Here is a 25,793-nt window from a genome sequence, read left to right as displayed (position 1 = left end):
AGGTAATGCATAACGTCAAAGTCGGTGGCATAAGACATGAGAGCTAACCCCATCTTAAGGGGTGGTAACAACAGGTCATGCATAAAGTCAAAATCGGTGGCGCAGAACATGAGTGCCAACCCCATCTTGAACGGAGGTGACAACAGGTAATGCAGAAGGATGGAGTAGGTGGTAAGATATGCATGTCAGCACCTGGCTAAAGGCAGCAGTAGCATATGATACATTTTATTCAGAGGTAGGTGGCATCGGCAGGAGGGCAGCTGACACTTAGGTGATCAAGGGGTGACTGGGGGTTGCACATACAGCGGGCGACCAGGGGGGCTGAGGGGGCACATATACAGCGGGCAACCAAGGGGGGCTGGGGGTGACACATATACAGTGGGCAACCAGGGAGGGGGCTGGGGAGCACACAAAGAGCGGGCGACTGTGGGGGGTGAGGGGGCACATATACAGCGGGCGACCATGGGGGCTGGGGGGCACACATAGTGCGGGCGAGCAGTGGGGGTTGGGGAACACACATAGAGTGGGCGATCAGGGGAGGCAGGGGAAGCACCCATATAGCGGGTGACCAGGGAGGGCTGGGGGGCACATATACAGCAGGTGACCAGGGGGTGCTGGGGGGTCACATACAGCGGGTAACCAGGGGGAGCTGGGGGAGCACACATAGAACGGGCGACCAGGGCGGATATAGGGGGGCACACATGCAGCGGGTGACCGGGGGGGCTAGGAGAGCACACATAGAGCAGGCAACCAGAGGTTTAGGGGAGCCCACATATAGCAGGCAACCAGGGGGGCTGGGGGGAATATATACAGCAGGCAACTGGGGGCTGGGGGAGCACACAGAGCGGGCGATCAGGGGGGCAGGGGGAGCACACATACAGCGGGCGACCAGGGGGTGGAGGAAGGCAGTAACAGACGTACGGGTGACCAATTTGTAGTGCGCTTACAAAACAAAACAGTGAATACTCACAGTGCTGTGAATCACGATAATAGCATTGCAGATATTTGGTGTAAAAGGCATGTAAGGTCCATAATGATGTCATTGAGAAAGTTTGTGCTGTGGCCATGGTAACAAGCGGCTGGCTTGTAGTCTTGATAGAGTTTAGGGAGGCCAGACTTTAAATATAGTACCTCTGGCAGGGAAGAAGAGGCTGTGGCCTGGTTGATGGGCAGGCATCAGCATCCAGGTAAGACAGGGAAAACCAGGACCCTTCCAAGCGGCCCTTCCGAAGTAGGCCCGGCTTCACCTCCCGGGTAGTGTGGGAGTGCTGATTTGATGCGGGCAGGCAGCAAATAGGCAGGCTGCATGATGGTATTCATGACCAAATCTTATAGGAGGACTCCATTGGTATTCATGACCAAATCATGACTAGGACAAGTGCTCCGTCTCCTCCTCCTTATCTTCTTAGAAGCAGCGCTGCGTGGAAACCAAAGGAAGGGTGAGAGGCTCAGCTACACTGTACTCATTTAAACTACTCAGTAACGCTTTCACCTCCACCTCTACTCCACATCGATTACCATGTGACCATGACCCTAAAATAGAGTAGATTACTGTACTTGTAGGTGACATTTAACACCTATTAACATACTCTTTCATTCCCCACAGGGACCCAGCCCCTGCCATCTGCGTCCTAGCCCTACACGACAGACTTGGCAGGTAACCCGCAGAGTGGTGGCTGTTTTTGGCCCGGCTACAGCAGCTTTGTGGCCACCTGTTTGCAGCAACAATTTTCAACCCTCCGGGGTTGCATTTTCCCTCACGGTAAGAAATTCTTTTCACCATAACAGGGATTTCCTTGCTTTCCTTTTTCTTTGTAACTATTACCCAAAAACCACAACAAATGCATTGCAAACGAGTTGTTGATGCATTTAGTACAACTCCACATCCTGCACAACTACTTTAATCTTTATGTTTTCCCCTAGGGTACTTCAGCTCTGCCCTGACGAAGTGGTCACATTCATTTTTTTCTCACCACCTAAACGCGGATTCCAGCAAGGGGGATTTTCCGGGCCCTTGGTTCAGAAGAGAACCATCGACCCGACCTGGACTAACAAAGCACTTTTCTGTGACCAATCACATCGTGGAGGAAAGATAGTTTTTTCTATTCCCTCACACTATGTGATTTATCCCCTGCACGCGGAGGCAAGACCCAATGAGGGTTTCCAGATTCATGGACTAAACTACCGCCACAAATTCTTCAAAACAAAAGCTGTTTTGGAAAATACGAATTTTACACGAATTTTCCAACACGGAAGTAATTCTTTGTGCTCATGTAGTCAAGTTATATTGAAAAATGTTCCACTAGACATTGGAGTAAATACAGGTCTAGAGTTTCCTTTACAGAACTTGGTACAGTTACATCATTCAGGTTATATTTGAACTGAGCCTTGTATAATTGGTTTTTGTTTCCACATTATTTCTTTTTCTCACTTGTGACTAACTTTTGAGAAACGTTTTCCTTCTTCTCTCTCTCTTTTTTCTCCCTTTTCACTAGGTTTCTGTTTACACTCAAAGATTTCAACATTGTCTTCTTTCTCCAAATTAAGATTGGTGTACTGTTGACCACGGATTTATGAGATTAAAGAGCCCCAAGTGGGACGATGCTGTATTTCTATGTGCTTATTATAGTGTATTGCACACCAGAGATTGTTCCACGGCTGGAATATAGGAATTACATCAAGTGTGTCAACAACATTTGAGTTTTTCATGCACAATGTACTATTAATATGTTGTTCTCACCTATACTGTATATTGTTTAAATATTGAATAATAAAATAACAAATTACAACAACAAAAAAAGTTTTTCAATTATTTATTTGTTTGGTGATGATGTGTGGGTTGAAATTATCATACACCAAATGAGGCGTTTAAATCTTGAGATCTCAAGCTTGGATGAGTTGTTGGCTCCCAAGTACGGGGCGTTGCAGTAGTCTAATCTGGACATTATGAGAGCATTGGCCAGGGTAATGTAACTCGCACTAGTGACATATGGTCTAGCGGCTCCAATGAGTTTGCAGGTGTAGGCTGTTGAGGAGGCAAGGGAATTAACTTGTGGGACTTCGCACTTTCTTTCTAGATAGGGAAAAACCCGTCTCCACACCAGACACTGGTCTACACCCCAAATCACTATTCTGCCCTACAGATAACCAAATACCGGGCGATCTAATAACTTTTGAAAAATGTATAATGAAGGATTTCAAAAAACTATCCAATAAAAAGGTGGTTATCAGACACAATTACACCAAATCTGAAAAAGAGGCTTTGACATAAAAAGAGAATAACCATGACATTGTCATAAAGCCAGCAGACAAAGGGGGTGGTATTGTGATTATGACATCAGAACAATATAAAAGCATGGTCATGACACTTCTAAATGATAGAGAAAGCTACCGCCCTCTACGGAAAGACCCGACCAAAGAATTAGAAATAGAAATTGCGGAAATAGTCAGGTTTGCGTCTGACAGAGGGTGGATAACAGTTAAAGAGTCCTGCTTCCTCACCATGTCGGAGGGTCGAACACTGTGCTTGTATGCATTACCCAAAATTCACAAAGATGCAATAAACCCTCCAGGGAGACCTATTGTATCTGGCTGTGGATCCATTCTAGAGCCACTATGTAAGTTCATTTATGAATTTCTTAAACCCATGATTACAACCACACACTCCTATCTGCGTGACACTACCCACACAATACAGGTGGTCGAGAACTTAGATTTCAACCCCATTTCACAGATTTTGGTAACCATGAACATCAAGGCATTATATACGAGTATCCCACAACTAGCGGCCCTGTACTGCATTTATGAATATCTGGTCAAAACAAATTTACAATCCAGAGTCCCACCAGCATTCATTATTGAGCTTATGACAGTGGCTTTATGCAAGAATTTCTTCATTTTCAACAATCAATTTTATTTACAAACCAAGGGCACTGCCATGGATGCCATCTTTACCCCAAGAATGGCAATTCTGTAGGTGGCATCCTTCAAGAGAAAATATATCACTAATGAAAGAAACCCATGGCAAGCTAATATAAAATGGTGGCATCGGGTTATCAACAACATCATCTTCATATGGGAAAATAATGAGACAGAATTAGGGAATTTCCTTCAGTGGCTCAACAACTGTGATCCAGACATTCAGTTCACAATGGAATTCAGTAGGGAAACGATTCACTTCCTGGACCTTAAAATTAGCCACCTCAATGGCAAACATATGTGCAATTAGTTCCGGAAGCCTACGGATCGTAACACTTTGCTTAATTTCACCAGCAATCATCCTATACACATGAAAGAAAACCTGCCCTATAGGCAATTGTTGCGCTTACGTAGGAATTGCATGCTGCTGGAAGGCTGAGACACAGCGGTCATCCTAAAAAACTAATTTCAACATCCAAGAAACGGGCGAGATTTACAAACCGGGAACATGTTTTGGCACCCCAAGACAATTGTGAAAAAGAAAAGGAAGAGGAACATAGAATCACCTGTGTGCTCACACATTGCCCCCATATTTTTGCCCTCAAGAACATTATTCGTAAGTATTGACCTTGGGCCAAACTTAACCTCCCAGAGGAGAGTGGGCTCCTTTTTGGATTCAAAAGGTCCCAAAGCACCCAGGAACATTTGGTACACTCCTTATTTTCAAAAGAAACTTCCCGGGGTGGCCCATGGAATCTCAGAACAACAACAGGTGATTTCCTATGCGGCTCATGTGTAGCCTGCAGATACACGAAGAAAATGAAAAATGTAATGTCTGGAAAGAAGACACTGACACTCAAGCATTTCACCAATTGTAAATCAGTACAGGTGGTGTACTGCATTGAGTGCCCATGTGGTTTGAGGTACGTGGGACAGACGATGTGCAGTGTAAATACCCGAATATCGGAACATAGATCTAGAATTAGATGTAGGAATGTAACATCACCTTTAGTACAATATTACCTTCAGATGAGACACACGCCAGATGATTTGTTCTGGTGGATACTAGAGAAAGCAAAAGCAGGTCCAGGAACTCAACAACATCTACTGAGACTAGAGAGCCGATGGATCCTTAGATTAGACAGCATGGACAACGCCTAATGAGCAATATATTCCACTCTACACATAAGCAGTACTTTCAAGCATTGCGCGCTCTCTCCCATCTTTGAGCCAGACAAGCATAGGTCAGCTCCCCCTCCCTCCGGGGTTTAAGCACGGGGACCCGGGTCCCGACAGTGGGCCTTGGATGTGGCTCCTTATGAGATTTATTCTCCCCCCACACCTCCATCCTTCCCAACCCCCATCCCCAACAAATCCTTTCCACCCTTACCCCCCTTTTTTCCATCCTCCAAACCCCCCATTTCTTACCCCCCTTTTTCCCCCCAGAAGATCCATTTTCAAAGAACTTCGGCACATAGGAAATGCTTATTGTCTTGCAAGCATACATCAGATGTTTAACTCATCTCACAAATTTGTTTCGGCACATATGCTCATCGAGTCTCCCTAACCCCAGCTCACTTTGCAATACCTGTTTACCAAGTGAGCAACATGAAATTCACTTACATTTCAAACTTGATTTTGAGCATAACACAAGCGCTGCACATCCATCTGTACCAGTACACAGTATGCGCAGGAGAGTGAAGCTGCTACTAGGGTGGAGACACTCCTCCACAGCTCAGCAGCTGATTGGGCACACTTGTTTTACACCTACCCCAAGTGTCCCTCTCTCTTTTTTTGTAAGCAGCACCCATTTTCCCTTTGTGCGTTTGCATGAATGATGGCATGTGCCTCTCGGTCAGCCCCGAGCATCATGAAGGCGGTGGCCATCTTAGGCAAGGCTAAGAGCCTGCTGAACCATGTAGTGAAGAAAGAAGGGAGGGCTCTGTGCTCTGAATGAAAGGGGGCACATCCTTCACCTTCAGTGAGCACAGGGGATTTGTTGGAACTGAATTGATGGTGTTTAGTGAAAAAAAATAGATAGAAGTAAAAAACATAATATAGAGGGTTTTTGAGCCTGCGAAGAATTGGTGCACGCTCATATTGTTTTATATTTCTGAAACACATTTTTTGATTACAAAGTGTAAAGGTGAGTATTGACAGTCACATGTGATGAGTCAAAATGGAGAACACACAACCAAACTTGAGCAGTACAGTGCAGAATGGGTTAAAGGCACAGCAGATAAATTGTTCGTGTCATGGCCACAAGGGGATCACTATTGAAGGCAGTTTTGTAGCATACGAAAACATATTTGCATGCAGCATACACAGGAAAAAAGTTAGATAAACTATTAGCGAGCTTAAAGCTCTGGAAAATGACCAGGAGGAAATAGAAGAGCCGTCTCCTGAAGATTGGATATTGAATATATGCAGAGAGCGGGTGAGGAGCCTTCTATTCCCCCCACTGCACCGGAAGCAAACAGTGATAGTAAGAAAGATGACGGCTTGTACCCATTAAGAGAGTTTAAGGCAGCGATGGGGTACAGCAATCCGGCATATGAGTCATCTGCGAAAAGCAGCGATGAGGGTACATAGAAAATACCCGAGAGAGATGTGATCTCTAAAGTCCGAGGGACAAGGAGAGATGCAACAAGGAGAGAAGTGATCAACCAAGTACATCCTCAGATATAGGACGAGAAATAAAGAAATGGAAACGAGAAAAGGATAAGGCTGATGAGATAGCATTCATACAACATGAATGGATGGGTGGTCAGATTTTGCTCAAACTCGATAGTAAGAGCATCAATGACATGAGGCAAAGGGAAGATCTAGACAAACAGGACAAAAAGGATAGAGAGAGAGAGAGGAGTGATTATAAGGAAATGGAGCAAAAAGGAAGGATAGACAAAGATGGGAATAGTTGTATCAAGATTAACAACTGAAAAAGCAGGAAAGGGCAGAGGAGCAAAGAAAATATGACAACAGACAGAGGGCAATCGAAGAACGAGAAAAGTGAGAAATAAAGAGAGAGGAAGAGGAGGAACAGAAATTAAGGGATACAAGAATGCAAAGACAAAGAAACAAAGAAATATGAAGGGCAAATGAGAGGAGATATGAAGACAGGGTAAGAGAGGAAGCAAGGAAGCAGAGAGAATTTGATGATGAAATAGAACGAAAGAGGAGACAAAGAGCATTTGATCTTGAGCATGTAGAAAAAGAGCTAATGGATCCTACTCTAGTAGTGGCATGGGAGGATGTAGAAGAGTTCTTCCTGACACATGAACCCGTACCAGGTCCATCTAGAGCAATTCTAGAGAATGAGTTTGACACTAGAAGCATTGGAGACGCCATTGATAAAGTCACTCATGATATGTTACATTATGTTACTTTGCATTTATATAGCGCCTTATGTACCATTGGTATGGTCTGAAGGCGCTGGTAGGTTGAACGCCCTTGGGAACCGGAGTTGAAGTCAGTAGAGAGAGTAGAGAATGACAAACATGCATGTGAGCACCGATATGTGTGCAGCTGGTGTGGCATTTGTGTAATAGCTGCTTCTTAGCAGTAGGTGTGGTGCATGAGAGATCAGGCATATGTGTTGGTTCTGGCAGGATTTGTCCATACCGAATGTGGCTGCGTTATGCCTGAGGAGAACGCCTAGCTGAGGGGTTTTTAACCAGCAGTGTTTACATAGAGTGATGGGGAGTATGCAGCAGATGTTGGTATGAGAACAGTTATACCGAATGGTGTCATAGTATCTCTGTGTTCTAGTTGAATGGTGCTGTAAAGAAGAGAGTAAGCGTGGTGATGTGAAATGATGGGTTACATGCTCTTTCAAACGTTCCATGCACTCCAAACCATTCAATTGATGTCACGCAATTCTATGCTCTCCAATCCGTTCCATGCACTCCAGTCCGCCCCACGCACTCCAGTCCGTCCCACGCACTCCAGTCTGCCCCATTTACTCCAATCCGCCCCATGCACTCCAGTCCGCCCCATGCACTCCAGTCCGCACCACGCACTCCAGTCCACCCTACGCACTCTAGTCCGTCCCACGCACTGCAGTCCGCTCCATGAACTCCAGTCCGCTCCATGCACTCCAGTCCATTCCACACACTCCAATCTGCTCCACACACTCCAATCCATTCCACAAACTCCAATCCGTAAGCACTCGTCTGATCCATACACTTGTCGGCTCTACCCACTAGTCTGTTCTATGCAATCATCCGCTCTACATACTCCTCCATTCTTACACACTCGGCCGCTCTGCGCAATCTTCCGCTCTGTGCACTCTTCCACTCGGTGCAGTCTTCTGGTCGGCGCACTCTTCCATTCTGCGTACTCTTCCATTCTGTGCACTCTTCCACTCTGCTCACCCATCACGCTCTGTGCGCCCAACACGCTCTGTTCACCATCCGCTCTGCTCACTCATCTGCTCTGTGCACTCATCCGCTCTGCACACTCATCTGCTCAATGCACTCATCCGCTCCGCACACTCATCTGCTGCCCACACTCATCCGCTCCCCGCACTCATCCGCTCCCCGCACTCATCCGCTCTATGCATTTGTTCTTTCCATGCGTTTATCTGCTATATGCATTCATCAGTTCTACAAAGTCGTTCGGTCATACGCAGTTATCTGCTCTATACATTCATCCGCTCTATACACCCATCCGCTCTACACCCTCTTCTGGTATGCACACTCATCCGCTCTACACTCATCCATTCTGCACATTCATTTGCTCTACGCACTCCTGCGTTCTACACACTTCTCTCCACTTACGCACTCATCCGCTCTACACACTCGTCCGTTCTACTCACTCATCCGCTCAACATACTCATCAGTTCTATAGACTCATCTGATCTATACACTCATCCGATCTACACACTTATCTGCTCAACGCATTCATCTGCTTAGCATATTCATCCGTTCCGCACGCTTCATCCATTCTAACGATTTCATCCACTTGATTCTTTTCATTTATTCATCATGCATTTCATCCATTTCATTAATTTAAATCTCGTTACTGTTTTTGTACGATTTATTCTTATTATCCACTTCACTGCTTTGATCTACTTTACTCATTCTATTCTGTTTGTCCTTTTATTTTATATTAGCGGTTATTAGATGTCAATTTCTCGCATCTAGTAGTTTGTTGGATTGGTGTCATTGAGATGCTGTTATTCTGTTTGGGTTAGTTTGCGTACGGGTTGGATTTTAGGGGAAGAGCCAGGTTTTTAGTTGTTTGCGGAAGGACAATAGTTCATCAGTTAGGCAGATGTGGGGTGGGAGTGCATTCCACAGCATGGGGGCCAAGGATGAGAATGATGATCCGCCTAACCTGACTGAGTTTGTCTTAGGAATGACTAGGAGGCCGGCTGAGCTTGATCCTAGGGTGCGTGGAGGGTGATAGGGTTTTAGCTTGTCTTGAAGATATTGAGGTCTGGTTTTAGGCAATGCTCGGTGGAAGATGCATAAGGTTTTAAAAGTCACCCTTCTGGCCAATGGAATCCACTGTAGAGTCTTGAGGGCTGGGGAGATGTGGTGTCTTGGGCCGAGCGCAAGTAGCAGTTTGGCTGCGGCGTTTTGTGCCCTTTGAAGTTTATTCAGTTGATAAGCATGGACTCCGAGGTAGAGGGGTTTGCGTAGTCCAGTCTTAATATAACGATTTATTGGATCGTGGAGAGTCTGTTGGGAAAGGAGAGATATGGAAAGATGCGCCTAAGGGTTTTAAGGTGGTAGTGGCAGGACTTTGAGACGTTGTTAACTTGGCGCGAGAGTGTTAGGTCAGAGTCTATGGTGCATCCAAGGTTTTTCACTGAGTTAGAGGGCGTCGGTGAGTTGCCCAAGGCAGATGGCCAGGGTAATGGGTATGGAAGAAGTTTGGAGTTGCCACATACCATGATTTCAGTTTTGGAGGGGTTTAACAAGAGGTGGCTTTGGGTCATCCAGAGCTCTATGTCAAGGAGGCAGGAGGCGAGGTCAGGTCGGCAGTTGGGTTTTGAGTTCAGGAGTTTTAGAATTAGTTGAGTGTCGTCAGCGTAGTTGTAACACAGGATGTTGTGTGCGTGAATTATTGGTGGGAGGGTGATCAAGTAGAGATTGAACAGGAGGGCAGATAGGCATGCTCCTTGTGGGACTCCTGTGTCGACTGCTCGGGCTTGGGAGGAATAGGTGGACAGTATCGTTATTTGGTACCTATCTTTGAGGAATGAAGCTATCCATTTAATAGCGGTTTTACGAATTCCTAGGGAGTGGAGGCAGTCAAGGAGGATTGAGTGATTGATTGTGCCAAAGCCGGCGGATAGGTCAAGAAGGATTAATGTGGCGCATCCCGCGGAGTCTGCCGTCATTTTAAGGTCATCCCGGATTGAGGTTAGGGTGGTTTCAGTTCCGTGACGGGCTCTGAAGCCTGATTGTGCAGGGTCTAGGAGATTGTTGGCTTCGACAAAGGTATTTAGTTGGGAGTAGGCGGCTCTGTCAATGAGTTTGGCAAGGAACCTGGTGTTTGAGATGGGGCGGTAGTTTTTGGGCTCGAGAGGCTCGAGGGAGGGTTTTTTTATTACAGGTTTGACATGTACCATTTTGAATGCATTGGGAAAAATACCCGAGGAAAGGGAGTCAATTATGATGGATCTTGCGTGTTCTCCTGCGCAGGTGGAAGCGAACATTTCTTTGAGGGTTGTGGCCGGGCAAGGGTCTAGCGGAGAGCCGGATGGTTTGCGTGCAGATAGAAGTTTGAGAAATTGGTCTGGTGATATTGGACTAAAGGATTCAAATGTTGGCTGTGTGCTGGTTGGAGGTGGATGGTTGGCAGGTAAGGGGGAAGGGTTGCCTGGTGGATGTAAGAGAGTCAGTTTGGTGGTTAGAGCATTTGTTCTTTCAAGAGCGGTGGCGTAAAAGTGGAGAGAAAGAGAGTCGCACAGTGATTGTTAGAGGGTCGGGACTGTCATATTGCATGCCGGTTTGGTGAATTCGGAGATGATTTTGTGAAGTTCTTTGCTGGGATTTTTGCAGTTTAGGATTCGGGAGTTGTAGTGGGCTTTTTTTGCTTTCCGTATTTTAGCCTTGTACTGATGAAGGTGTCGGGGTAAAGTGGCTCTGCTCTCCTGGGTTTTGTCTTTCTGCCATTTGCGTTCTAGGTATTTATATAGTTGTTTAGTGGTTTTCAACTCAGGTGTGAACCATCTAGGGAACAGGCCACGGCCGGCTGATGGTTTGCAAGAGGGTGTGAGCCGCATTAGTGGGGTGTTGAGCCATGAGCCAAAGGCGTCGGGGGTTAGTTGTTTATTGAGTTGGCAGGTAGGAGGTGGAGACTGGAGGAGTGCATCGGCTAGGTCAGGAACAATGCTTAATTTTTTCCAGCATTTGCGTGTCATCCGAGGTTCAGATTTGATTATGGGAAGGTGGGAAGGTGGTCGGGTGAGCGAATGGCGAAAGAAACAATGAAGTGATCGGACCAGATGATAGGGGTGGGGGTATTTAGGTGTATCCAGGTGTGGGAGCTAAAGATGGCATCAAGAGTGTGTCCTTTATAGTGAGTCGGCCCATTTATGTGGGGTTGGAGGTTAATTGCATCTAGACCGTCAACCAGAGAATGTGTCATAGGGTTGGTGGGGATGTCGAGCCATATGTTGAATTCTCCAAGGAGGGTGAGGTTGGGATGGTTTAGTTGAAGGGTGGCAATAGAGTTGCAGAGGTTGTTTGAGAATTGTCTATCGTAGCCAGGGGGTCTGTAGATTATTAGGAAGCAGTGTGAGAACGACGGGGAGAGGGATAGTTTAACGAGGAGTGATTCGCAGGATGGAATGGAAGGTTGATTGTCGATGATTGAGTCGTAGAAGTGAGACTTGAAGACGAATGCTATTCCCCCACCTCTAGAGGGATGGTTCAGTGGTATGAGGGAGTAGTCAGGGGGGAAGTCTTTGTTTGTGATTGGGGCGAAGTCATCAGAGAACCAAGTTTCGGTGATGAAAACCAGGTCTGGTTTGTCAGAGGCGAGGAGGTCAAAGATGCAGTGTCTGTTTTTTGCTATGAATCGGGCATTAAATAGGATGCAGTTGATATCGGCAGGCGAGGTTGGTCTCGGAGCTGGAGTGGAAGGGGGTGTTGGTGGAGAGAGTGTAAACTGGAGAGGGAGAGCGGTAGGGTGGTTGATGATCGATGGGAAAAGTGGGCAAGCGGAATAGTTGGGGGTTTTTGGGTGGGAGTGGGTGGATGCGTGTGTTAGGATGGTTGGGTTTGGCCCGGGGGATTTGAAGGTGGGGTGTGGGTGGTTAGGAGTTTCAGTTGCAGTTGGTGAGAAATCGAGGGAGAGGGGTTTCAGGAAGGGTGAAGCGAGGGGAGAAGGTGGTGATTGTGGGAATGAGGTGGTGGGTCCAGACAGGGGAGGCGAAGAGTGCTGAGAGATTGATAGGGACCAGGTACGTTTCCTCTTTAGTGTCTTTGTTGCGATTGGTGTGTGAGAGAGGGTGGGGGGGTCAGAGGAGGAGATTGATGAGGCTTCTGTTCTTGATAGGGCTAGGCGTGCGGTTTTTAGGGAGGGGAAAGGGTGTGGTCGGGGGGGAAAGATGGTGGGGGTTTGTGGGAAAGGCGGGGGTGGATGATTGCAGGGCAGGGCGTGCCCGGTATGATATTGAGGGGAGCGGTCATGATCAACATGGACTGGTCGGTGGTGGGGTTCGGGGAGCAGTGGTTTTAGGGTGGTTGGCACGCCATCGTGCCCCTCTGGCTTGGTGTTTGGAAAGGGGAAGGGTAGGGGATGTGGAGGAGGGAGGACTGATTTGGGAAAGGGGGGACGGGAGGCAGGGCAGACCGGGGAGTAGAGGCGGTCCACAGTGTTAATTTCTGGCAAACCCTGGTGGAGTGGGTGCACTCATGGTTAGTATGAGCTATTAGATGTAGTTTTAGGTGGAGTTTACAATTTATTGGACCTTATAAGTTTGTCTATATCACTGGGTGAGATTAGTCTTGGTTTCAGGGTTCTACTAAGCAGGGAGATATTATTCACTTATTAGGTGGCCTATTTAGTTACCACTACAGCACAGTTACACTGTTGGGTAGCTTTCTTCTAGTAAGCTGGAGTACAGGTAAGCTATTAGGGATAAGTTGAATGTAGCAACATCACAGGTATGGTTTTAGGTGGACTTTAAGAGCAGTTTAGGAGGGCTTTCTAATTGTAGTTCTAAGTTCAATGGGGGCACACTATTAGGCACACTTCTAGATTCGAGCAAGTGGCGCTATTAGGCCCACTTCTAAATTTGAGTTTTGTACAGGTAGGATATTAGGGATGTTTTTGTATTCAGCTACTAACTCAATGCTACTGGGCACACTATTGCACAGAGAGGGATATTATGTATACAGAGAGGATATTAGGCATACTTCTGAATTCAACGTACACAGAGAGTATATAAGGAACACTTCCAAGTTTAATTTGTACAGATAGGGTATTTAGGGATACTTCTGGATTTGGCTAGGGCAAGCTATTAGGCACACTTCTAAGTTCGGGCAAGGTGCGCTTTTAGGTCTACTTCTAAATTTAGCTTTGCACAGAGGGGACACTTCTAATTTCAACTTTGGGCAGAGGGGATATTTAGGCACACTTTTAAATTCAAGTTTTGCACAGAGACGCTTTTATGCACACTCCTACATTCAACTTTACACAGAGATGAGATTAGGTTATTAGGTACACTTCTAAATTCAACTGTACATTCGACTTTATGCAGAGAGGGTATTAGGCATAGTTCTAAAAGCAACTTTGTACAGCGAGGTTATTAGGGAGATTAGTCGGTTCAACCAGGCACGCTATTAGGCACGGTTCTAAATTCAACTTTACACAGAGAGGCTTTTAGGTGCAATCCTAAAATCAACTTTGCACAGAGAGGCTATTAGATAGAGTTCTAAATTCAAGTCTTGCACTGGGAGGCTATTGGGTACAGTTTTAGATTCAAACAGGACAGGCAATTAGAAATATTCAGAGTTAAACTTTGCGCAGTTCTAAGGGATATTGGGTATACTTTAGGTTCAGGTTTGCGCAGGAAGGATATTAGGTGCAGGTTAGCACAGGAAGGACATTAGGTGCGCTTCTGTTTCCAGTTTACACAGATAGAATGTTGGGCACACTTCTAAATTCAACTTTTCACGGAGAGGCTATTGGGCGCACTTCTAGATTTAACTTTCACATACAAACTATTGGGCACCTTTCTAAATTCAACTTTTCACAGAGAGGATGTTGGGCACACTTCTAAAATCAACTTTTCACAGAGAGGATATTGGGCACACTTCTAGAGTCAACTTTCACATAGAAGCTATTGGGCAAACTTCTAAATTCAACTTTTCACAGAGAGGATATTGGGCACATTTCTAGATTCAACTTTCACATAGAAGCTATTGGGCACACTTCTAAATTCAGCTTTCACATAAAAGCTATTGGGCACACTTATAAATTCAACTTTTCACAGAGAGGATATTGGGCGTCATTCTAAATTCAACTTCCATATAGAGGCTATTTGGGCACACTTCTAAATTCAACTTTTCACAATGAGGATATTGGGCACACTTCTAAATTCAACTTTCACATAGAAGCTATCGGGCACACTTCTAAATTCAGCTTTCCACAGAGGATGTTGGGCACACTTCTAAGTTCAACTTTCACAGAGAGGTTATTGGGTGCACTTCAAGATTCAGGTTTCCACAGAGGATGTTGGGCACACTTCTAAATTCAACTTTCACAGAGAGGTTATTGGGCACACTTCTGAATTCAACTTTCACAGAAAGGCTGTTGGGCGCACTTCTAAATTCAACTTTCACATAGAAGTTATTGGGCACACTTCTAAATTCAACTTTTCACAGAGGATGTTGATCTTCTAGATCCAATTTTCACATATAAGTTATTGGACACATTTCTAAGTTCAACTTTTACAGAGAGGCTGTTGGGCGCACTTCTAAATTCAACTTTCACATAGAAGCTATTGGGCACACTTCTAAATTCAACTTTTCACAGTGAGGATATTGGGCACACTTCTAAATTCAACTTTCACAGAGAGGCTGTTGGGCGCACTTCTAAATTCAACTTTCGCATAAAAGCTATTGGGCACACTTCTAAATTCAACTTTTCACAGTGAGGATATTGGGCACACTTCTAAATTCAACTTTCACAGAGAGGCTGTTGGGCGCACTAATATATTCAACTTTCACATAGAAGCTATTGGGCGCACTTCTAAGTTCAACTTTCACATAGAAGATATCGGGCACACGTCCAAATTCAACTTTTCACAGTGAGGATATTGGGCACACTTCTGAATTCAACTTTCACGTAGAAGCTATTGGGCACACTTCTAAGTTCAACTTTCACATAGAGGCTATCGGGCGCACGTCTAAATTCAACTTTCACATAGAATCTATTGGGCACACTTCTAAGTTCAACTTTCACAAAGAAGCTATCGGCACACTTCTAAATTCAACTTTTCACATAGAGGATATTGGGCATCATTCTAAATTCAACTTTCCTATAGAAGATATTGGGCATACTTCTAGATGCATCTTTCATGGAGAGGCTATTGGGCGCACTTCAAAATTCTGCTTTTCATAGAGGCTATTGGGTACATTTCTAGAATAAACTATGGTTGGAGAGAATATTATGAACATTTTTAAGGTGAACTAGGGGACGTTACTTGGTACAGTTCTAAAATCTGCTTTGTACAGGGAGGCTATTAGGCATATTTCTAGCTTCAATGGTTAGTTTCGTGTTTTATGATTGCAACTATATCACAGACAAGTTTGTAAATGCACACTTCTAAATGTAATGCTACCATAATATGATGTTTTTACAATGGTTTAGTTCTAGGTTGAGTGGTAGGGTAGTATGGTGGGAAGTAATTGCCTCTGACCCTGCCCTTGCCACACTTACTTATTGTTGGCTTCTTGCTTCTCCTGCGGATACCTGCAGATGCGGCCTGGAGCCGTCTCTGTGGGAGCCGTCCTTTGCCTCGGGGTCATTAGCCGGTGGAGCTGCACAGGCAGGGAGCTGCCCTAAGAAGGTCAGTAATGGCCGATGGAACACGGCCAAGGAGCCAATCAGGGGTCTATGGGCGGGCTGGGAGGCGGGTTGTTGGAACCAGGAAGCGGGAAGGAAAGGGAATCGAGGCGCAAGATCAGGGTGGAGGGGGCGCACAGGATGTGAGGTTAGGCCAATGGGAACCACAGAAATGGCCTGAAAAATTAATACACACTCACCGGAGCACCGTGCAGGCCAAATGGGCCTCGTAAACACAGATGCAAGGTAGTCTTGCAGTAACACGGCCAAGGAGCCAATCGGGGGTCTGTGGGCGGGTAGGAGGCGGGTTGTTGGAACCAGGAAGCGGGAAGGGAAAGGGAATCGAGGCACAAGATCAGGGTGGAGGGGGCTCAGATGATGCGAGGTTAGGCCAATGGGAACAACAGAAATGGCCTGAAAATGAATACACACTCACCGGAGCACCATGCAGGCCAAATGGGCATCGTAAACACAGACGCAATGTGGTCTTGCAGTAACATGGCCAAAGAGCCAATCGGGGGTCTGTGGGCGGGCTGGGAGGGAACCAGGAAGCGGGAAGGGAAAGGGAATCGAGGCACAAGATCGGGGCGGAGGGGGCGCAGAGGATGCAAGGTTAGGCCAATGGGAACCACAGAAATGGCCTGAAAAACGAATACACACTCACCGGAGCACCATGCAGGCCAAATGGGCATCGTAAACACAGATGCAAGGTAGTCTTGCAGCAACACGGCCAAGGAGCCAATCGGGGGTCTGTGGGCGGGCTGGGAGGCGGGTTGTTAAAACCAGAAAGCGGGAAGGGAAAGGGAATCGAGGCGCAAGATCGGGGTGGAGGGGGCGCAGATGATACGAGGTTAGGCCAATGGGAACCACTGAAATGGCCTGAAACATGAATACACACTCACTGGAGCACCGTGGAGGCCAAATGGGCCTCGTAAAGACAGACGCGAGGTAGTCTTGCAATAACACGGCCAAGGAGCCAATCTGGGGTCTGTGGGCGGGCTGGGAGGTGGGTTGTTGGAACCAGGAAGCGGGAAGGGAAAGGGAATTGAGGCACAAGATCAGGGTGGAGCGGGGACAGAGGATGCAAAGTTAGGCCAATGGGAACTACAGAAATGGCCTGAAACATGAATATACACTCACTGGAGCACTGTGCAGGCCAAATGGGTCTTGTAAAGACAGACATGAGGTAGTCTTGCAATAACACGGCCAAGGAGCCAATCGAGGGTCTGTGGGCGGACTGGGAGGTGGGTTGTTGGAACCAGGAAGCGGGAAGGGAAAGGGAATCGAGGCGCAAGATCAGGGTGGAGGAGGCGCAGAGGATGTGAGTTCAGGCCAATGGGAACCACAGAAATGGCCTGAAAAATGAATACACACTCACCGGAGCACCGTGCAGACCAAATTAGGCCTCGTAAACACAGACGCAAGGTAGTCTTCCAGTAACACAGCCAAGGAGCCAATCGGGGGTCTGTGGGCGGGCTAGGAGGCGGGTTGTTGGAACCAGGATGCGGGAAGGAAAAGGGAATCGAGGCACTAGATCGGTGTGGAGGGGGTGCAGAGGATGTGAGGTTAGGCCAATGGGAACCACAGAAATGGCCTGAAAAATCAATACACACTCACTGGAGCACCGTGCAGGCCAAATGGGCCTCGTAAAGACAGACGCGAGGTAGTCTTGCAATAACACGGCCAAGGAGCCAATCTGGGGTCTGTGGGCGGGCTGGGAGGTGGGTTCTTGGAACCAGGAAGCGGGAAGGGAAAGGGAATCGAGGCGCAAGATCGGGGTGGAGCGGGGACAGAGGATGCGAGGTTAGGCAAATGGGAACCACAGAAATGGCCTGAAAAATGTATAGACACTCATCGGAGCACCGTGCAGGCCAAATGGGCCTCGTAAACACAGATGCAAGGTAGTCTTGCAGTAACACGGCCAAGGAGCCAATCGGGGGTCTGTGGGCGGGCTGGAGGGCGGGTTGTTGGAACCAGGAAGCGCAAAGGGAAAGGGAATCGAGGCGCAAGATCGGGGTGGAGGGGACGCAGAGGATGCAAGGTTAGGCCAATGGGAACCACAGAAATGGCCTGAAAATGAATACACACTCACCGGAGCACCGTGCTGGCCAAATGGGCCTCGTATACACAGACACAAGGAAGTCTTGCAGTAACACGGCCAAGGAGCCAATGAAGGATCTGTGGGCGGGCTGGGAGGCGGGTTGTTGGAACCAGGAAGCGAGAAGGGAAAGGGAATTGAGGCGCAAGATCAGGGTGGAGGGGGGGGGGGAGAGGATGCAAGGTTAGGCCAATGGGAAGCACAGAAACGGCCTGAAAAATGAATACACACTCATCAGAGCACTGTGGTGGCCAAATGGGCCTCGTAAACACAGACGCAAGGTAGTCTTGCAGTAACACGGCCAAGGAGCCAATCGGGGGTCTGTGGGCGGGCTGGGAGGGAACCAGGAAGCGGGAAGGGAAAGGGAATCGAGGCGCAAGATCGGGGCGGAGGGGGCGCAGAGGATGCGAGGTTAGGCCAATGGGAACCACAGAAATGGGCTGAAAAACGAATACACACTCACCCGAGCACCGTGCAGGCCAAATGGGCCTCATAAACACAGATGCAAGGTAGTCTTGCAGCAACACGGCCAAGGAGCCAATCGGGGGTCTGTGGGCGGGCTGGGAGGCGGGTTGTTAAAACCAGGAAGCGGGAAGGGAAAGGGAATCGAGGCGCAAAATCGGGGTGGAGGGGGCGCAGATGATACGAGGTTAGGCCAATGGGAACCACAGAAAAGGTCTGAAACATGAATAGACAATCACTGGAGCACCGTGCAGGCCAAATGGGCCTCGTAAAGACAGACGCGAGGTAGTCTTGCAATAACACGGCCAAGGAGCCAATCTGGGGTCTGTGGGCGGGCTGGGAGGTGGGTTGTTGGAACCAGGAAGCGTGAAGGGAAAGGGAATCGAGGCGCAAGATCAGGGTGGAGGGGGCGCAGAGGATGCAAGGTTATCCCAATGGGAACCACAGAAATGGCCTGAAACATGAATACACACTCACTGGAGCAACATGCAGGCCAAATGGGCCTCGTAAACACAGACGCAGATAGTCTTGCAGTAACACGGCCAAGGAGCCAATCAAGGGTCCGTGAGTGGGCTGGGAGGCGGGTTGTTGGGACCAGGAAGCGGGAAGGAAAGGGAATCGAGGCACAAGATCGGGGTGGAGGGGGCGCAGATGATGCGAGGTTAGGCCAATGGGAACCACAGAAATGGCTTGAAACATGAATACACACTCACTGGAGCAACATGCAGGCCAAATGGGCCTCGTAAACACAGACGCAGACAGTCTTGCAGTAACACGGCCAAGGAGCCAATCAAGGGTCCGTGAGTGGGCTGGGAGGCGGGTTGTTGGGACCAGGAAGCGGGAAAGAAAGGGAATCGAGGCACAAGATCGGGGTGGAGGGGGCGCAGATGATGCAAGGTTAGGCCAATGGGAACCACATAAATTTCCTGAAACATGAATACACATTCACTGGAGCACCGTGCAGGCCCAATGGGCCTCGTAAACACAGATGCAAGATAGTCTTGCAGGAACATGGCCAAGGAGCCAATCAGGGGTCTGTGGGCGGGCTGGGAGGCGGTTCGTTGGGACCAGGAAGCGGGAAGGAAAGGGAATTGAGGCGCAAGATCAGGGTGGAGAGGGCACAGAGGATGCGATGTTAGACCAATGGCAACCACAGAAATGGCCTGAAACATGAATATATACTCACTGGAGCACCGTGCAGGCCAAATGGGTCTTGTAAAGACAGACGCGAGGTAGTCTTGCAATAACACGGCCAAGGAGCCAATACAGGGTCTGTGGGCGGGCTGGGAGGTGGGTTGTTGGAACCAGGAAGCGGGAAGGGAAAGGGAATCGAGGCGCAAGATCAGGGTGGAGGGGGCGCAGAGGATGCAAGGTTAGGCCAATGGGAACCACAGAAATGGCCTTAAAAATGAATACACACTCACCGGAGCACCGTGCAGACCAAATTGGGCCTCGTAAACACAGACGCAAGGTAGTCTTGCAGTAACACAGCCAAGGAGCCAATCGGGGGTCTGTGGGTGGGCTGGGAGGCGGGTTGTTGGAACCAGTAAGCGGGAAGGGAAAGTGAATCGAGGCACAAGATCGGTATGGAGGGGGCGCAGAGGATGTGAGGTTAGGCCAATGGGAACCACAGAAATGGCCTGAAAAATCAATACACACTCACCGGAGCACCGTGCAGGCCAAATGGGCCTCTTATACACAGATGCATGGTAGTCTTGCAGTAACACAGCCAAGGAGCCAATCTTGGGTCTGTGGGCGGGCTGGGAGGCGGGTTGTTGGAACCAGGAAGCGGGAAGGGAAAGGGAATCGAGGCACAAGATCGGGGTGGAGCGGGGACAGAGGATGCGAGGTTAGGCCAATGGGAACCACAGAAATGGCCTGAAAAATGAATACACACTCATCAGAGCACCGTGCAGGCCAAATGGGCCTCGTAAACACAGATGCATGGTAGTCTTGCAGTAACATGGCCAAGGAGCCAATCGGGGGTCTGTGTGCGGGCTGGGAGGAGGGTTGTTGGAACCAGGAAGCACGAAGGGAAAGGGAATCGAGGCGCAAGATCGGGGTGGAGGGGGCGCAGAGGATGCAAGGTTATCCCAATGGGAACCACAGAAATGGCCTGAAAATGAATACACACTCACCGGAGCACCGTGCAGGCCAAATGGGCCTCGTAAACACAGACGCAATGTGGTCTTGCAGTAAGACGGCCAAAGAGCCAATCGGGGGTCTATGGGCGGGCTGGGAGGCGGGTTGTTTGAACCAGGAAGCGGGAAGGGAAAGGGAATCGAGGCGCAAGATCGGGGCGGAGGGGGCGCAGAGGATGTGAGGTTAGGCCAATGGGAACCACAGAAATGGCCTTAAAAATGAATACACACTCACCGGAGCACCGTGCAGACCAAATTGGGCCTCGTAAACACAGACGCAAGGTAGTCTTGCAGTAACACAGTCAAGGAGCCAGTCGGGGGTCTGTGGGCGGGCTGGTAGCCGGGTTGTTGGAACCAGGAAGCGGGAAGGTAAAGGGAATTGAGGCGCAAGATCGGGGTGGAGCGGGGACAGAGGATGCGAGGTTAGGCCAATGGGAACCACAGAAATGGCCTGAAAAATGAATACACACTCATCCGAGCACCGCGCAGGCCAAATGGGCCTCGTAAACACAGATGCATGGTAGTCTTGCAGTAACACGGCCAAGGAGCCAATCGGGGGTCTGTGTGCGGGCTGGGAGGTGGGTTGTTGGAACCAGGAAGCGCGAAGGGAAAGGGAATCGAGGCGCAAGATCGGGGTGGAGGGGGCGCAGAGGATGCAAGGTTATCCCAATGGGAACCACAGAAATGGCCTGAAAATGAATACACTCTCACTGGAGCACCGTGCAGGCCAAATGGGCCTCGTAAACACAGACGCAATGTGGTCTTGCAGTAACATGGCCAAAGAGCCAATCGGGGGTCTGTGGGTGGGCTGGGAGGCGGGTTGTTTGAACCAGGAAGCGGGAAGGGAAAGGGAATCGAGGAGCAAGATCGGGGTTAAGGGGGTGCAGATGATGCGAGGTTAGGCCAATGGGAACCACAGAAATGGTCTGAAAATGAGTACACACTCACCGGAGAACCGTGCAGGCCAAATGGGCCTCTTAAACACAGACGCAAGATAGTCTTGCAGTAACACGGCCAAGGAGCCAATCAGGGGTCTGTGGGCGGGCTGGGAGGTGGGTTGTTTGAACCAGGAAGCAGGAAGGGAAAGGGAATCGAGGCGCAAGATCGGGGTTGACGGGGCGCAGATGATGTGAGGTTAGGCCAATGGGAACCACAGAAATGGCCTGAAACATGAATACACACTCACTGGAGCACAGTGCAGGCCAAATGAGCCTCGTAAACACAGATGCAAGATAGTCTTGCAGTAACACGGCCAAGGAGCCAATCAGGGGTCTGTGGGCGGGCTGGGAGGCGTGTTGTTGGGTCCAGGAAGCGGGAAGGAAAGGGAATCGAGGCGCAATATCAGTGTGGAGGGGGCACAGAGGATGCTAGGTTAGACCAATGGGAACCACAGAAATGGCCTGAAAATGAATACACACTCACTGGAGCACCGTGCAGGCCAAATGGGCCTCGTAAACACAGACGCAATGTGGTCTTGCAGTAACACGGCCAAAGAGCCAATCGGGGGTCTGTGGGCGGGCTGGGAGCCGGGTTGTTGGAACCAGGAAGCGGGAAGGGAAAGGAAATTGAGGCGCAAGATCGGGGTGGAGCGGGGACAGAGGATGCGAGGTTAGGCCAATGGGAACCACAGAAATGGCCTGAAAAATGAATTCACACTCATCGGAGCACCGTGCAGGCCAAATGGGCCTCTTAAACACAGACGCAAGATAGTCTTGCAGTAACACGGCCAAGGAGCAAATCAGGGGTCTGTGGGCGGGCTGGGAGGTGGGTTGTTTGAACCAGGAAGCAGGAAGGGAAAGGGAATCGAGGCGCAAGATCGGGGTTGACGGGGCGCAGATGATGTAAGGTTAGGCCAATGGGAACCACAGAAATGGCCTGAAACATGAATACACACTCACTGGAGCACAGTGCAGGCCAAATGAGCCTCGTAAACACAGATGCAAGATAGTCTTGCAGTAACACGCCAAGGAGCCAATCAGGGGTCTGTGGGCGGGCTGGGAGGCGTGTTGTTGGGACCAGGAAGCGGGAAGGAAAGGGAATCGAGGCGCAATATCAGTGTGGAGGGGGCACAGAGGATGCTAGGTTAGACCAATGGGAACCACAGAACTGGCCTGCAAACTGAATACACACTCACCGGAGCACCGTGCAGGCCAAATGGGCCTCTTAAACACAGACGCAAGTTAATCTTGCAGCAACACAGCCAATCGGGGGTCTGTGGGCGGGCTGGGAGGCGGGTTGTTGGAACCAGGAAGCGGGAAGGGAAAGGGAATCGAGGCACAAGATCAGGGTGGAGGGGGCACAGATGATGCGAGGTTAGGCCAATGGGAACCACAGAAATGGCCTGAAAAATGAATACACACACACCGGAGCACCGTGCAGGCCAAAATGAGGACTTTGAAAGAACTGCAGGGAAAGGTTAAAAACAATCTACTCGAGAGTACACAGTTGTATGATAAAGAGAGAGCCTCATGTAGTTCTGAGCCTAAAGAGCTGTCTTTAGACAGACTAACTCTAAATCGAGATGAACAAGAGAGAAGTCACACAAGTTGGGGACAGGATATGTCAGATGAGGACCGAGAAACCTTCTGTGAGGAGGAAGAGGGTAATGAATGTGGCCCTGAAGGGTGTTTTTCAATGGACAAGGAAGTAACATGGTTGGATCTAGACCTACCCAAATCTCGGGAGTCAGAATCCCTGACACAGCTAGATCCACGTAGAGGGCGATCCCATGGTGAGAGGGGGAACTCACCACCTTATGTGAGCAGGTTAAGATCATTACCAGGAAGAACGCCGTGCAGAGCCTTTGTCCATTGGCCATTGAACAGAGAGACAAATGGGGGACAAATATGAGTTTGGAGTTTTACAGTTCCCCTGTTAGAGAAAGGAGGAGCCAGGCACAGATGGATAAGGATCATTTAAGGTGTAAACTCCTGAGTTTAATTTCTGGCGTTGTGAAATGGACACATGAGTTAGAGAAAATGACAGGAAGAAACACGTTAGCTGTAGGGGACTTTAAAGGTCTCCTAGTCACTATCGTTGGGGAGAGAGCTGATGACGTTTGGTCGAGAGCAGGATATTTGAGTGTTACCACATTGAACACTGCTCATGATGGAGCACCGTTCAATAATTGTAGGGTGGTAGTCTGGAAAGCACTTAGAGTGCTGTATCCGGATATATCAAATATGGGAGCTATAATGGCAAAAAAGGTGCAGGAAAGGGACGATCCTCTTGCGTACACTCAGAATTTCCAAGAACAGTGGGCTTTGGAAACACACGAGGCTTGGGGGAAATCAATACCTGTATTTTACCATATATTGTGCCAAGGGCTTCCAGAGCCAGTACAAAAGCAGCTCAAGAAATTGGTTGACATTGAAGCAAAGCCATGGTCAGATATACAGCTTACCATTGCGCATTATTGCCGATTGTTGCAAGAGAAGAATAGAAAGAAAGACGTGAATGTGAAGAGGCAAAGTTAGTCCAGAAAAAATGATCAAAGTACGCCATTGAAGGAGCAATGTTGACTAGCGGAAAAGAATCAGGTTCACAGCAAGCAGTAGGAATGCCACAGGTGAATAACCAAATGTAGTTAGATCAAGGTAATAACGGATTTGTACCACGAGGAAGGGGAGGCTTTCGAGGCAGAGGCTTTCAGAATAATCAGGGAAATTTCCAGAGTAACCAAGGTGGGTTTAAAAAAAAACAGAATGATAGTGAAGTCATGCAGTAGGGTCAAATTAGGAGACCTCCTATATGTTGGACATATGGTATGTCACAGGACTTTGTTTGCACGTGTAGAAGTAAATGGTTTGTGTAAAATGGGTGATTCTCAACAGGGGGGGCTACAAACCCGCCTGCATATTTGCAACAGAATGAAGATGGGTTTCCTCAAAATCAGACAGTGCAGCAAACACAAGCGCCAAAAATACAGCAAGATTTACAAACACAGCAGGTAACAATGAATGCGCCACAAGGGCAGTCACAGCATTCACCCATGCAAATACAGCAAGGCGCAAGCACGGGATAGTTAATGACTAGAATAGGTGGTGTCACTGTTGATGAAGGTAATCCTCTCATAGGTACAGGGATGAGAATGTATCCACAATAGGACAACTCACTGGGAGACTTGATGTGTTCTATACTATCTGTGACACCCAATCCTCAAGAGGAACCGAGGGTTGATGTCAATATAGGAGGCAAATCTTTTTCTTTTTTAGTAGACACGTGTGCAATATATTCATGTATACGAGAAGGGCAATTTACGATGTATGGAAATGCTATGAATACTCAGGGTTTCACAAGAGCTAGTTCTTTTTACTGAAGAATTACCAGTCAGTATAGGAGAATGTGACATGTCTGTGCCCTTATTATATTCAAGGCAGACAGCTGTCAATATATTATGTCGAGATTTAATGACCAAGTTGAACATTGCCATTTCGTTCACTGATAAAGGCATAGTATGTTCAACACTAGGAATGCATTATTTAAATGTGAGTGAATATATTATGGCGTTTTCAGGACAAGTGGCCATACAGGGAATACCATTAGAATGAGTTTTTTACTATGGGTATGCATTTTGTTAACATGTAGTGGGCAGAACTATGAGAATACCTGATGAGTTTATATTTAGGCCAAAGATACCTATGGATGAAGAGGAAGGACTGATCTTTCCTTTTGAATTACAAACAGCCATAGTGCGAGGAGAGATGGCTTTGCTTGATGGAAATGATCATAAAGGCACAAGATGCTGCACAGTGATTGCCAGTGGGGAAGGTTACAGATTAACTGACGTCATTGATGAGGATGTGTTTAGAGACCATCCGTCAGACGACAAAGTAGTATTTGAGATGAGTATTACTTATTGGGTATAAGCCTTTAAATGCGAGGTACCTCAGAAAATGATGTTAGCACAGAAGCGCCCTGAATATTATGATGAAGACATGGCAAAAGTGCTAGTTTCATTATGGACAACAGAGCCTATGACGAAGGCCTATTGAAGGGGGCTGGAGAAGTAAAGAATACATTGAAACCAAGAGCAATTTTACCTCGAGCACAACAGTATCCTATGTCTTGAGAGGCCGATTAAGGTATTTTCAAGACGCTATCCGCCGTGATGGAACAAGGCATCTTGGTGATGTCAGAGTCAC

Source organism: Ambystoma mexicanum, chromosome 5q (genome assembly GCF_040938575.1).
Source record: "Ambystoma mexicanum isolate Mex_15411 chromosome 5q, UKY_AmexF1_1, whole genome shotgun sequence".
Lineage (NCBI taxonomy): Eukaryota > Metazoa > Chordata > Amphibia > Caudata > Ambystomatidae > Ambystoma > Ambystoma mexicanum.
The sequence above is the reverse complement of the archived record's forward strand: the minus strand, read 5'-3'. Positions refer to the sequence as shown.